Below are 16,266 nucleotides of genomic sequence, written 5' to 3'. Positions count from 1 at the left end.
GAGAGAGAGAGCACCTTGTCATTTTAATTTCTTTTAAGTAAAATGGGAAGAAAAAAATGTTACTTTCTAATTTCTTTAAACAATCAACAACACACACACAAACACGAAAACAAGAAATATTCTTAAATTGTAGCTTGTGGAACACAATGCTGGATGTGAATGCTAAAAGGGAAAATGTTAAGTACTTGGCTGCATAATTTAACAACAGGACCTGTGGTAGAGACTTTTTGTTCTCCATCAAAAATCTATGCTCACTCTTTGGTATTAGAGATATCTCTCCCTATCACAGACTCTCTCTACATTCACAGACTATATGCCATTCTCTCTAGCATATATTATGGCCATGTAGCTAGTTCTCACCACAGAAGACAAGACACACTGATGACCATTATTTCCAGGAGGAAGCTTTTAGAAATCAGTGCTCCTACTTCATACACTCTATTCCATTGCATCAGCTGACAACAAAGAGATCTAGGGGTTGGCAAATGCACAGCAAGCAACCAGGAGTCTAGAAACATGATATGGCAGAAAGGTGCTTGCTTAGTACAGTAACCTTGAAATGTTATGTCAACAGAGATAGAGTTCTCATTTTTAAATTAGCAAAATTAAGACATTGCTATAAAAATATGCATTACATTAACTAATGCAATATACAATGTCTATTTTACATATAACTTTGCTATTTTACTTTAATATGAGCACACTATCTTATCCAATTTTTACAGACAAATAATTTGAGTTTCACAATATTTTAGATTTTGGAAGATTGTGTATACTCTGTAATAAGTAGCATTTACTGAGAATCTGCGGAAGCACACTTAAATAAAAAAACAATTTCTCTAGTGAAATATGTGAATATTCACACTAAGTGGAACCAAGACTTATTTTCATTCAAGTTTATGACAAATTTCCCATAAAATGTGTTTTTGCTCCTAACTTATACAATTATTGGATTTTGAAATTTCAGTTCAAGGAATTGACCTTGAGTTCAATATTTAAAGAAAGGGTAATATCAATATATTATCTCAAAAATTTTAAGTTTAAATATTATGTTAAAAGTAACTGCAATAATGTTGGAGGCTGAATTTGTACAATTGACATAACGTGGTTTTCCAAAGTGCTTATCCATTAGCAAAATGTCAAGATCTATAGAAACCAAAACCCACAATCCTTTAGAAAGCCATTGGATCTATGAATTATAAGATTTAGAACACTTTAGTCATTAAAGTGTTTAGCAAATCACAACCCAGAAAAAACAAGCACATCCTCTTGCAAACACTGAAGTAATATTTCTCATCATATGTCGCTTGTTTGGAATTTAACAGATTGCAAAAATACATTGACACTTATATTCTCCTGCCACCAACATTATTTTTAATGACATGGTATTATGGTATGTACAATATAAGATGCAAGATCCAGAGACTAAAAAAAAACAACAAAATATTTCCCCTTAATTAGAATTTATGTATGATGGGAAGGAGTAGAAATGATTCAAGAAGGTTAAGTTCTAAACACATTTACCAAATGGAAAGATCAAGCTAGGTAGTGAACATTATATAATAAATTTGAGAAATCTCTTAAAGGCAATGATGCTAAAATGTTTACATAAGCCAAATGTTGAATATATGTAATTAAAACTTTGTTAAAAAAATTTAAAAATTATGTAATTCTAAAAATTACAGATAATAATTAAAATGCTTTGAAAAGGTTTTTTTTCTTAATTTCATATGGTTAAAAGATTGAACATTAGGAAGTATGGTGAGAAAATATCTATTGATATTAGAAAAAATCTTTTTTGTGCTCATGTAATTAATCTTCAATTCATTCTCTGAATTTGAATATAACAAAGTGTTAACTTTAGGCAATTGCTTACAGAAAGATAGAATTATAAGCAACACATATTAAAAGCGAAAAATAGGCAAAAGAGTATTTTGTTACATATCAACCTGGGATTAATACAACACAGGACAAAAATAAAACAATTCTAATTTATGGCAAGTGAAGGAAGAAAATTCTGAAATAAACTTCCTAAATTGATCTAAAACCATTTTGAAACAGGAATTGCCAATTTATTTTTATATCTCCTATATTTTGAATGCCTTTTTTCTAACAAGATTCAATTTATTCTTTACATAGTTTGCTAAATGTCCTCGCTTCGGAAAAACTAATTTTGGTTCTTATCATTGCATGGTATTCTATTCCAATCCTGTCACCATATCAAATTTTTTTCAACTTTCCTGATAATAACTAAGTTGGATCATCCTTTCATCCTATTCTTGGATTCTTAACTATTTGAGCATTTGAAATATAATTCAGAAAATGACTGACTAATGCTGGATATGAATGAAATATTAATATCTAGACCTTTCACTTCTAGCTTTTAAGTGTATGTGCTGCCAAAGTGAGCTTTTAAAATATATCTCAACATAGTATTAGGTATTTCCTGCCTGATACTATTTTATGTACTCATAGTAAGCCTATCATAATCTTCAAATAAGCAGTTTTTTTAAATGAAATCAAATTATATATATGTATTTTAGTGGCTAGGTATATCACAATCATCTAGGTCTTGCTGCAATAACTTCCGTAATATTAGGACTATTTTTCATTGTGACATTATTATTTTGAAATTTATACCTATATCACCCAACTTGAGTAACATTATTTGTCTTATTATCAGACACAAACAGTAAGAGCCTGCTTAAGTACGTATTTTATAGTAGACAAATACAGGTATTACATAAAAAATTACTAATCTTTAAGAAATCATTTGTATATGCATATTAGTAATAAGTTATTAAAATTCATTTTTATATTTAACATTTATCTAGGTATTTATCAATTAAAAATTAACCTAATTAGAAGTGTGCTTTCCTTTGTGGTTGTTTGTGTTACCTCTATGTAGTTGGCATCCTGATATACTATTGAATATATTATGGGTATTACTTTTCCATCTTAACTTTTTTTAAAATTTAAGCTCTTCTAGTTATAGATACATTTTAATCCAATTAAAATTTCTCTATAGAGCTGTGATGATCTGCAACTATATAAGCAGATTTTCAAAACTTTTAACTTGAGTTTAGTGATTAGCTGATATAAGAAATGAAACAGAAGTCCTGATGTTGAGGTGTAAAATAAAATAATTTTGATTCAAGCATTATATGTATATATGTATATATAATATATTAATTATATATAAGAATTAAAAGTATTTATATATTATAATAGAGATATAAAATTTATTACTAACCTTACCTCAGTTACACTGTAAGACAAATATCAGCAGCCCTTTCAATGCCTACCCTTCAACTGGACAAGAAAGGCTACCCTCTTTCTTTATATCTGCTGCCTATTCTCATATGTAGACATGTTGTCCTGATCGATAAAAAAGCCATATCAACATTCTTATTTTTACATAGACATCTCAATCTTTTTAACATATTATTTTACCCTCCTAGTTTGCTTTTCAATGTGACATTGTGATTTTCATTCCTTTTTCTTTTCAGAGAGACTTTATATTTTGGTTATAAACAAAGGAAAAAAATGATCTGTTTGGTCTTAGAAGCTGGTCTGACTACTTCAATGCTTTGGGAGCAAAAATTCCATGAGCTCATCTACAAATTATTATATTGAAGAAAACCAAGCTGAACATTCAAGGACTATTTCTAAAATCTATTGGTTTTGAACTATTAGAGCTTAGCTAATTAAAGTTTTAGTTAAATGTATAATGATTAAGAAATATTCATTTTAATTCAATCCACTTCTCAAGGTTAATAGGCTACACTTATTTTTAAATGAAAATGTTTAACAAAATTGCTCATAGCAACATTATTCATAATCACAGTAAAAGCTAGTTCTTATATTGCATATCCCTCCAAGTAGGTCAAAAACTGTAAGGGCAGTATCTTGCTAGTCTTTCCATTAAACTAAATTAGGCTACAGACTTAAGCAAAATAAAAACAAACTTTCTGATCTCAATGGCAATAAATACAAAATTTATAAAATTTTGAGAAAAGTCTCTTTAATCTCTCAAATAGCTTTATTTTATCACATTTTCTATTAGCTCTTTTATCAATCACTTGATTTTCAAAAAAAAAAAAGGTAAGAGATAGGTAAAGCTAGAAGTCAAACTGCCACCTTTTAAAGAGTTTTTATTACTTCTGGCCCCATCATCCCTTATCCTTATTCTTATCATTTTCTTTGTGAATGTTTTGTGGGATGTCCTCACATTATTAAGATAGGTGTTGAGGACTTGGTAGTTGGCCTAAAGCCTTAGTAAATGCTGGGTTGTAAAGATGGCTGGATCCGCAAACTACTTGTCATTTTCTTTCTGTTAATCGAATTTCTCTCCCGTTGAAAAAATATTTCCTAGAGGAATTATATATGGCCAATAAGTTCTTTTCTTTTTTCTGCAGCACATAAGATAATATAAGCCATAGGCTTAGTGAGTCATAGACCTGAAATAGGCAAATCCTCCAAACAGAAATAGTTCCTTCTTATTGGCTAGAATTACTTTATTTCTTAAAAATAAGAATACAAGTATGTCCTTAAATGACTTATAATTTCTGTTTTAAATGTTTAGGTGTTCTGTTTCAGTGTGACTCATTCTATATCTATCTATCTATATCTATCATTTATCATTTATCTATTACTGTCTATATCTATCTATACAGTTTCAATTTCTAAGAATCTAAATCAAATATTTTAAATACAATTATAACCAGAAACTTTAGGAAATTCATGAAAAGTAATGACTCAGAACCTTCCTCTCATGCGACACTTTCTTAGACTAATGAAAACGTGGTCCAGTTTTACTTCCCATTAATCTTTTGATTAAGTAACAGTGCTGTTTCCTGACAACTTTGGTATATGTCCTACTGCCCCTGATGTTTCCTTCTTGATTTTAGAATGTGAAAGACATCAATTTCTAGAATTTTAGTCAAATGAAGAGACTATAATCCTTATGGTGCTAAAAGGGACAAGACATATGCTCTGTGACATAAGATTTTCTAAATGCCCCAAATGTACTCATTTTTTTTGTTATGACACTATATATATATATTTAATTTTATTATGTTAGTCACCATACAATACATCATTAGTTTTTGATGTAGTGATCCACGATCCATTGTTTTCGTATAACACCCAGTGCTCCATGCAGTACATGCCCTCCTTAATACCCATCACCGGGCTAACCAATCCCCCCTCCCCCCTCCCCTCTAAAACTCTGTTTGTTTCTCAGGTCCATAGTCTCTCATGGTTCACTATATTTTTTAAAGATTTTATTTATTTATTTGACAGAGAGAGAGAGAACACAAGCAGGGGGAGCGGCAGGCAGAGGAAGAGGGAGAAGCAGGCTCCCCACTGCGCAGAGAGCCCAACGAAGGCCTCGATCCCAGGACCATGTGATCATGGTCTGAGTGGAAGGCAGATGCTTAACCAACTGAGCCACCCAGGTGCCCTGAAGCTGTATTTTCAAACATCTAAGTGCAGTGACTAATTTGTTACCCTGTTGTCGAGATGACGAAGTCCCTAATAGAAGGACTATTAATAAGTATGTCTTATTTATTGGATTGAGGAACAGGAGCTGAGAAAGAGAGAAACTCAGAACTTCAGAAAAATATACATGGAGACACCCAAAGTAAGAAGGCACTGAAGTGGGAGAACATGGAGAAGATAGAAAGAATGCAGAAGACTAACTTTATTCATATCACAATTGGTTGTTGTGTGGTCATAGTTAAGTCTTACCATTCCTATTCCAAATTATTTAAGTTTAATTGTAGAAAAAATAACTATGTTTGATGTTTTTTATTGTGATTATCAGCTAAAGCAGATACCCCACACAAACCTGGTTTTCTTCATAACAATCACAGGCATTAACCAGCAGCGGTATCTACTAATAGATTGCATGAAACAAAATACAGTATCTATTTTCCCAATATTACCTTCATAAATATCTATGACTGAATATGGACATGGGTAGACTGCCAAATTTAGATTGGCTAACTCTACATTTTGGATAAACTACAATACATGATTTTATTATTTTACTCACTAACTCATACATTCACTAGAATATTAATTATCTTTTCTCTTGAAGGCCATAAAGAAGGAGACCAATAAGTGTATCAAACTGTTTCAGATTCTGGTGATACAAAAATATATCATTTGTTGGAGAAGGAGAGTGAGTGGGGATGGGAAACAATATTATAAATGATGACTAGAAGAAACATCTCTGAAGAAATAAAATCTCCTTTAATTTTTTAGCTATCAGGTTTTAGTTATCATTCTTCTATTCTTCCTACTAACCTACCTCCTAAGCCTAGGTAACCACTAGTCTACTTTCTATTTTTAGAGATTTGCTTATTCTGGGCATATCAGGTCAAAAATAATACTATACATATTCTTTTGTTACTGGCTTCTTTTGCTTAGCATAATGTTTTCTTTTTTTATTATTTTCATGTTATATTTATTTTTGTTTTTTTGTTTCAAGTTTTTATTTAAATTCTAGTTAGTTAATGTATAGTGTAATATTGGTTTCAGAAATAGAATTTAGTGATTCCTCACGTATATACAATACCCAGTGCTCATCACAAGTACCCTCCTTAATACTCATCATCCATGTAGACCCTCCCCCCACCAACCTCCCCTCCAGCAACCCTCAGATGTCCTCTATATAATTAAGGGTCTCTTATGGTTTGGTTCCCTCTCTTTTTTTCCCTTTCCCCTATGTTCATCTGTTTTGTTTCTTAAATGCCACATAGGAGTGGTATTCATACTCCCACCATCATGAGAGCTCCAATTTCTCCACATTCTTGCCAACACTTCTTATTTTCTGTATTTTCTTCTGTACTCTTGATTATGGCCATCCCAATGGGTGTGAAGAGGTACGTCATTGTGGTTTTGATAGAAATTTCCCTAATAACTAGGGATGTTGAGCATCTTTTCATGTGTTTATTATTTGTGTGATCTCTGTAAAATGTATTTTAATTTCCTTGACAGTGTTCTTTACAGCACATAAATTTTTTTTAATCAAATCCAATTAATCTTGTTATTTTAGTTTATTTTTTGGTGTCATGTCCAAGAATTGTGTAATTCAAGATCATGAAGATCTATGCCTATTATTTTCAAGAGTTTTATAATTTTAGCTCTTATATTTATGTCCTGAGACATATTTTGAGTTAACTTTTGTATATGATGTCAAGTAGGAATCCAACTTCATTCCTTTGCTTGTGCTTATTCAATACTAATTTTCTTGATACTCTTGATACTCTTTTATTTCTTTACATTTATTTTGGTAATCAAGTCTTGGTGTTGAAATTTTAATTTAATTAGATCTTAGCTGATTTGCAGAATTTGATTTCTACTAATTACTTGGAGCATACAGACTGAGTCTATCCATTCTTCTGAAAAAATGATTTATTATTTTCTCAGCTAGAGACTCAGCAGGTGATGTTGATAAATTTTAAGATCTTTTTTAAAAGATTTTATTATTTATTTGAGAGAGCAAGCACAAATGGGGGGGGCAGAGGGCAAGGGAGAAGCAGACTCCCCACTGAGCAGGGAGCCCTATGAGGGGCTCAATCCCAGGACCTTGGGATCATGACCTGAGTCAAAGGCAGACACTTAATGACTGAGCCACCCAGGCACCCCTAAACTTTAAGATTTTTTTATTTAGCCAATAGTTCCAATACAAAATTTCCAATGATCCAAACTTGTATTGAAAAACTAAAATATTTTAATACCTGGTGAGACTTTTACCAAGAATGAGAGCAGAGCAAAAATTAGTAGAGGTAATGAGGTCATCTAAAAATCAATTTGGCATGGCCATTTATTATTTTATGTCATAACTATTTTTTTGTTGACCAGACATTTATGTTGTTTACCTATTAATATATTTTTTCATGTTTTATTTATTTATTTATTTATTTATTTATTTATTTATTTATTTATTTTTAAAGATTTTATTTATTTATTTGAGACAGAGAGAATGAGAGACAGAGAGCATGAGAGGGAGGAGGGTCAGAGGGAGAAGCAGACTCCCTGCTGAGCAGGGAGCCCGATGCGGGACTCAATCCAGGGACTCCAGGATCATGACCTGAGCCGAAGGCAGTCGCTTAACCAACTGAGCCACCCAGGCGCCCTATTTTTTCATGTTTTAAAGCTAAATTGTTAAGTCTAGCCATATGCTATAGCACCCTACTGGAAATGAAGGACTGTGAGAACTAAATATAATATAGAATGCTAAAAATATCTTTACTTTCATGTACTTCTTTTCAAAGGTATTTCAAATTAAGTTACATTTATCAGGAATAAAATGCTATGCAAAATTCAGAAATCTTATAAATCCTTCAAACAGTAGACCAGTTAACAGTGGCTTTTTGTGTAAAGAAAATGAGTAGCCTCCTACGAGTGGGTATTTGAAAGATACATCCTGGGATGGCACACTTTCTTCTCATACCCTAGAGTGATATATTTGTGTTCTAAACATGTCAAATATTAATAAGGTCTATTATCTTTCTTATAATAAATTTTATTATAATAAATTGATGAATAACTTAGGGTAATTATTTGAAGGCCATCATCAGATGAGAATCCATTGGTTGGCTAATTAAATATTTGCACTTCAGACTTGTGAATTAGAATCTCTAGAGAAAAAGTTTGGAAAAAAAGTTTAAATGAAACATCTAGATTCTTGTAATGATCTCTCCTGAAAAAGTTAGAAATATACTGAAATTATAAAACAGAATTTTATGTATATCTATCTATATCTATATCTCTATCTCTATCTATCTATCTATCTATCTATATACACCCATGTACATACATATATATGTGAATTATAATCCAATCCAACCTATGAGGATTATGTATTTGCTAAACAACTAGGAAATTCTTTTTTACTAATAATGAAAATAAAAATGAAATCAAAACACTACTGAGAGAAAACTCTAGAAAGATCAGTAAAGCCTGTCAGCAAATATTTTAAAATTCTGGAACATTATTTTTACTACTTCCACTCAGTGCTTAAAAATTGTGATTATGGACAGTTCAGATTAGTGATACCCCTTCCTCTTTCAGATAAACCATGACGGAGATACTGCATGTTTGCAAATTGTTCATGTGCAATGGAGCCAGAATAAATAGTAGAAATATTCAAAGTCTCTAAATTATCAGATAAGTTCCTTCTGAGTGAATACAAGTAAACAAATGGGCAAACCTAGAACCCAAATATATTAATTTCTTCAAATCAAAATTAATGATGTTAACATGTTATCATTAACCTATTTCAGCTTAAATTATTATAACTATTCTTTTAAAAGTTTTCTGTTTTTAAAGATTTATTTATTTATTTGAGAAAGAGCGAGCAAGGGGATGGACAGAGGGAGAAGGAGAGAGAGGATCCCCAAGCAGACTCCTTGCTGAGTGCTGAGCTCAATGTGGGGATCAATCCCAGGACCTCAAGGTCATGACCTGACCTGAAACCAAGAGCCAGCTGCTCAACCAGCTGAGCCACCCAGGCGCTCCTGTTATAACTATTCTTTTACAGTTAATTATTATGTTGGTTTTTTTTGGTTTATCTTGGCTATGTTAAAGACATTATTCAGACTCATATACTAATATATTCAATTTTATATTTCACTCTGTAGAAAATGTATGCAAAGCATTTTAATTAAAGCCCAAATTAATCTAAGTGAATTTTTAAAATGCATTGGCTGGAATGCAATAAAAGGATAATAAATGCACCTCCTTATGATTTTGTCTGTAGTATCAATGTTCTGTTGAAAATACACAGAAAGTTTAATTTCTGCATTTGCTTTATATGATCATTAATATTCACGTTACAGCGAGTGTTATTTTTAAAATTATTTGTCTTATTCATAAATGTCATTTATGTTATCTGTATTCTGTACCTAATAATAAGTATATTAATATTTATGCTTTTAAATTTTAATAAAGGATTATTTACACAGGAGAGATATAATGGAGCCATGAATCATGGCGTATCTTTGTAACAATTTACGAGAAGCCATACAATAGAAGCAAAGGAATGTGATTCCTTAACTGGACTCAGCTGAATAGTTCTTGCCTGAGGTTTTTCAGATGATTGCAGTCAGAGGACAGCTAGACTATAGTCATCCTAAAATTCCACTAAGCTGATCCAACATAGTTAAGTCACAAGGTTGGCAGGGGTGACTGTTGCCTGAAACCTCAGTGGGGATGTTTACCAGAGCACCTACTTTTGACTTTGCCTTTAGTTTGGGCTAATCAAGTCATGGTAGCTAGGTTCTGGGAAGTAGTATCTCTTACACACACACACACACACACACACAAGCAACCCAAGACAAGAGGTTTAGACAGATGCTGTAAGGCTTTTTATGATGTAGTCTCAGATACCACACTGAATCACCTGCATCCCATTCTATTGATCATAAGTGAGTCTCATGACCAAACCAGAGTCAATTAGAATTGATTACATGAGGGAGTAAATACCAAGATGCTTGATTCATTCAAGGGACCTGCTTGGAAACTAACTGGCCCAGAAGAAGAGAGTAGGCCTAAAAATAGCTTCCCCGAGTCTGGAGCTTTCTGAGTGAGGAGGCCATGACCTTTTTTGGTTAGGATGCCCATGGCCTTAAGACATTGATATGGATTGCTTAACTGAGACTATAAATAATAGAGAAGACTTTTTTTAGATATGTTTTTCAAGTCTCATAATAGTTTTTTTGTTGTTTGTCTTGCTTTGCTTTGGTTTACAGATAAACCCACAATAAAGATGACTTATTAACATGGTCATCTTTACGCGATGCCAGGTTTCTTTTAGGTCTCGAGGGGACAAAAACAACAACAACATTGGTTTCATAAAACCAAATTGAGCCTTGCTGTGTGCTATCTCTGGAAGATTGCAAAAGATATATGTAATTCAGTGTAATTCTAAAAATATGATGATGTGAAGTTTCTTGCATATGAGTGTTGCAGAGAAAATTCATCCTTGTATATATTATTACAGATTAAAAATAAAATAGAGAAAACAAATCTTCCAGAACTATGATTATATCTTTAAAAAGAAAGTTATATAATTTAATTTAATAGCACTAATAATTTAAGAAACACATTACAAAGTATATTAATATAAATATCAACAAATTGAAAAGGGAGGTTCAAGGATGTAAAGTCATGCCAATGTTCTAACAGCAGCTATGAATTTAGATATATTTTCTTTGCCCAAATAATATTTAGGGAAATATGAGTTCTTGTTATTCTGAAGCATACATCTTATTAAATTATTTTAAAGTGTTGAATTGATCTAACGTTTGCATGAAAAAGTATATATATATGAATCTTGAAAGATTGAGCAAAAAGCTAGGATATGAAAATATTAACATGATACCATTTATGTGATTGCAAAATTAATCAATAAATATTTTTAAATATGTAAAAGATGATGAAAACATCATCAGCTTAGAGTTGGGGTAGTGGGGATAAAAGTTTAAAAAAAACATAAAATAGCTGTTTCAGATAGCAGATAATTGAACTACTTGTATAATAGCACTCCCACCAGTCTTAAGGGTTACCTTGCTGCAAGCTTAGGCACTCTTTGATTACTGACCTAAGTCCCTTTGTTCCTAGCAGAACCAATATCCTTTCCTTGAGATTTGCAGGCAATTGTCCTTGAGGAGTGAAGGACCAAACTTGACCAGAAGGTAAGGCCTGACCACATGCAGAAAAAGCTACCACTGATGCCAACAAGTCCATTCATGGTCATTTCCACAAAGGACTAACTGCCTGGGCATTTGCTCCTCTCTTTTCCCATGCCTTGCCCTTTCTTTAACACACCTGGCTCCATAGCGTGAGGGCAGATGGTTTTTGAGACATCCGTCCACCATTTTCTTAGGTTGCCACCTTCCTGAATAAAGCAACCTTTCCTTTCCAACTATCACTTGTCTCTTGAGTATTGATTTTCAAGCTAGAGCATCTGAACCTGTTTGGAACTGATTCTCTGTGCAGTTAACACCTGGGAATAAGAGAAAAAAGAAATGTCGGTAACATATGGAGAAAATCTACTTAATATTCAAACTATGAAAAAAAATAAAATAATAAGCACCATATTTCTTTCTTTTTTTTTTTTAAGATTTTATCTATTTATTTGACAGAGAGAGACATGGCAAGAGAGGGAAAACAAGCAGGGGGAGTAGGAGAGGGAGAAGCAGGCTTCCCCGCGGAGCAGGGAGCCCGATGTGGGGCTGGATCCCAGGACCCTGGGATCACGACCTGAGCCGAAGGCAGACGCTTAACGACTGAGCCACCCAGGTGCCCCATAAGCACCATATTTCTATGTAGTGACCAGCAAGGAGACCTAATGAGAAGCAGTTAGTGAGGGGAATGAAATCCAGGGGAGTGTGGAGATGTGGAGGCCAGGTGGAAAACAGGGTTTCAAGAGGAGAGGTAAAAAGTCTCTAATCCCACATGCACCATGGGTATTTAATGACACTGATGCACCATTGCAATAGAATGATGAGGTTCAAAAGGCATTCAAAGAAAAAATAGGAGAGATTTTGCAGATGGCAGATATAAATTCTTTTTTTCCATTTTAAGCCAGTTTATTTTTTATTTTCTTATTTAAATTCAATTAATTAACATGTAGTGTATTATTATTTTTAGAGGTAGAGTTCAGTGATTCATCAGTTGCATAACACCCAGTGCTCATTACATCATGTGCCCTCCTTAATGCCCACCACTCAGTTACCCCATCCCCCCACCCACCTCCCCTCTAGCAACCCTGAGTTTGTTTCCTAGAGTTAAGAGTCTCTTATGGTTTGTCTCCCTCTCTGATTTCATCTTATTTTATTTTTCTCTCCCTTCCCCTATGATCCTCTGCTTTGTTTCTTAAATTCCACATATGAGTGAAATCATATGATAATTTTCTTTCTCTGATTGACTTATTTTCCTTAGCATAATATCCTCTAGTTCAACTCATCCACATCGTTGCAAATGGGAGAAAGGGGAACACTCTTATACTGCTGTGGGAAGGCAAACTGGTGCAGACACTCTGAGAAACAGTATGGAGTTTCCTCAAAAAGTTAGAAAAGGAGCTACTCTACCGCTCAGCAATTGCACTACTAGGTATTTACCCCAAAGATACAGATGTTGTGAAAAGAAGGGGCACCTACACCCCAATGTTCATAGCAGCAATGTCCATAATAGCCAATCTATGGGAAGAGCCCAGATGTCCATCGACAGATGAATGGATAAAGAAGATGTGGTTTATATGTACAATGGAATGTAACTCAGATATAAACAATTCTTCCTAGATTTAAGAGGAAGCTACGGGATAGGATATTACTGGAAGGAAAGAGGGTTGAAAATCTGCTTTTTGTTTTCATTTTTACCTTTTTGGGAGGTGATAAAATGTAATGTTTGCACATGATAGGAAGGCGTAACAAATTACTGAGAAATGTAAAGAAAATAAAAGACTGTCAAAATTTAAAAGCATGCCAGAGGTTGTCAACAGATTAAATTAAGAATACTTGCCACATGTTTGATTTTAAATATTTGAATAATAGCAAACACTTATTTAATACATTATTGCATTAAAATTATATATAAATATACACATACATACATATTCATAATTTTTTCAATTGAATTATAATAAAACTTCTATTTTCAGGAAATATATGGTCACAAGAGATACTCATATTACTTATTTAACTTTGTTCTCACATATTAATTAGAAATTTCTTAAGATTGTCAAGTAGACATAAACTTAGTTTTTAAAAATTGGTATTCCATTGGTTTTTATACTTGTCAGTCTAACTCAACCAGCTATATTGGTGACTTTTTTATTTTTAATTGTATTTATTTCTTTTTGTGTGAGAGAGAGAGAGAGATCACTAGTGGCAGGGAGGGGAAGAGGGAGAAGCAGACTCCCTGCTGAGCAAGGAGCCTGATGCAGGACTCAATCCCAGGACCCTGGGATCATGACCTGAGCTGAAGGCAAGACGCTTAACCAACTGAGCCACCAAGGCACCCTATACTGGTCACTTTGAGATGATTAAAAGCTTTCTATTTATGAAAATATTTTTTACTCTAATTGCACAGACACTAGGTTTACCACATTTTTAATTTTTTTTCACAATGCATTTGCATTATTACACCATCTTTCAGCATGGCCAGGTCCTCTCCAATTGCTTAAATGAGGATTTATTTTTGTTTCATATTTTTTAGTATATATTACCACATCTTCCTCATTTTTTAATCAAAATAAATGCGATTGAAAATATCTGCAGTGTACCAAAGCCAAGGTTCTTCTGCAATATGCTTTAATTCTTACATTTTTACCTATTCTTATTCTGAGGAAATTGTAGGGATTTGCAATAGAAATGATCCAAATTTGTTGTACACATACTTTGAAAGAAAAGCTGGAGAGAACTGTTAGAAATAATTTGCAGATAACATCTTCTCAAGTGTCATGTGCCTCCACAATTGTAGTTTGTGAATATACTACTCAATATTATGTTATTTCATTTCTCAAAAAAGACACAGCATGGCTTGAAAAAGGTAAAAGTACTTTACCCCATCCAGCCAACAAGTTTCAGAAACTATTTCATATAATCTTGGTGAGATGAGACAACAAGATGGTTATTTCCCTCTTTATATCATCATTAGGGGAGCAAGGGGGCAGGTTTGCTGATATATTCTACCAATTAGCACATGGAAAACAACTGTAGCACATAATTTATTGCCAGAGAACAGTTCTCTATACCATGTCATTCATCAGGAATGTGTTAGATACTTTTATTTGTGTATTATAAGCATAGGGAAGGTGAGCTTCATAAAAAAATCTAATTTTGAGAATTATCTTTTTTGGAAGTGAAATAGTCATGATGTTTATTCATAGAGAGCTGCTGACAAACTATACCAATCAATACATGTGTTATTATTTACAGTTAAGCTATCCACATAAATGCAATTAACTTTTTTATAACTTGTTATTGTAATGATGATAGTGAAAACTTAGTAAGACCTGATAAAAGAGGGGTAGTGGGAAAGAATGGGGAAGGAGAAGCAACTGAAGACAATCCAAAACCATTTAAAGCTTCTTTTATTCAAAAACACTCTTATTTCCCAAAAGTTGGTATTTTAGAATCATACAGATAAACACAATTTTTCTAAATATTTTACTTCTTCAACCCCTGTAATCTGTTTATTTTCATATATCCCACGCTGTGTTATATGGCAGTGCCACCTTGATTATTTTATTAGGTGGGAGATGATGCAGTAATGCTAATATGGTAATAAGTTAACTCATTTTTTTAAGTCAGGAAGAGAACATGCCTCCATTCCAGGTGAATTTCCTCAAGATAATCGAGTATATCTTTGTAGATAGTGATGCATTCATTTGAAAAAAAGAAAAAAGAAAGAAAGAAAAAGATTTAGACCAACATAATAAATATGGAAAACATTACTACTTAACTTTTCTAATAAATTAATTTTTCTATTGCTTAAGATATTTTGTAACTTTTGCCTATTCCACTATGTCCTATTTCCACTTCCCTTTTAGCCAAAGACTATGCTAATTTCTTTGCAAAGAAAATACATGAAATCAGAAGAAAGCTACCTAACTTCCCACCATTACATAAGCTAACCTATTTGATACCGATCCCATTTCTAGATCTTCTGTCTTCCTTTTATTGAAGTAAGAATTGCCTGGGCTCCTTTTTTCAATCAACTCATAATTTTGACTCTGCATCTTATCTCTTTTCACCATTTAAAAGCTTTTGCAACTGTAAATATTCCCTTTTCCTTGCATCAAAACTTTGCCCAACTTTCTTTTGACTGCTCCCATAATAATCAGCAAACTGAAATATTTGTCTTTTCTTATTATATTTCCATAATACTCCTTCTATCCCTCATCCATTCCAGCTGGACTCTCATCCTCAGAGAGACCACTAAGAATATTTTAACATGACTCGTGTTAATAATCAAATTTCTATCTACATTTGTGTCTATCAGTAATGACTGTTTTGTGAAAATTAGACATCTGGCTAAATGACATCTGCCTAAAATAAAACAAAAGAACTTTATTAAGAACATTTTGATAGTAGCAGCCAATGGCTGGGCAGGTTGCTTGCCACATGTCTAAGAACAATAATAACCAAATCTCCCTTCAGAATGTTTCCTTGAGGAAATTGAACTATGGATGCTTTAGCCTAATCCAGAGGCGTCCCTGGGAAGGCATTTCTATATGTCAACATTAGC

This window comes from Mirounga leonina, unplaced genomic scaffold (genome assembly GCF_011800145.1).
Source record: "Mirounga leonina isolate KUSES-001 unplaced genomic scaffold, KU_Mleo_1.0 Mir_95, whole genome shotgun sequence".
Taxonomy (NCBI): domain Eukaryota; kingdom Metazoa; phylum Chordata; class Mammalia; order Carnivora; family Phocidae; genus Mirounga; species Mirounga leonina.
This window is presented reverse-complemented; position numbering follows the sequence as displayed.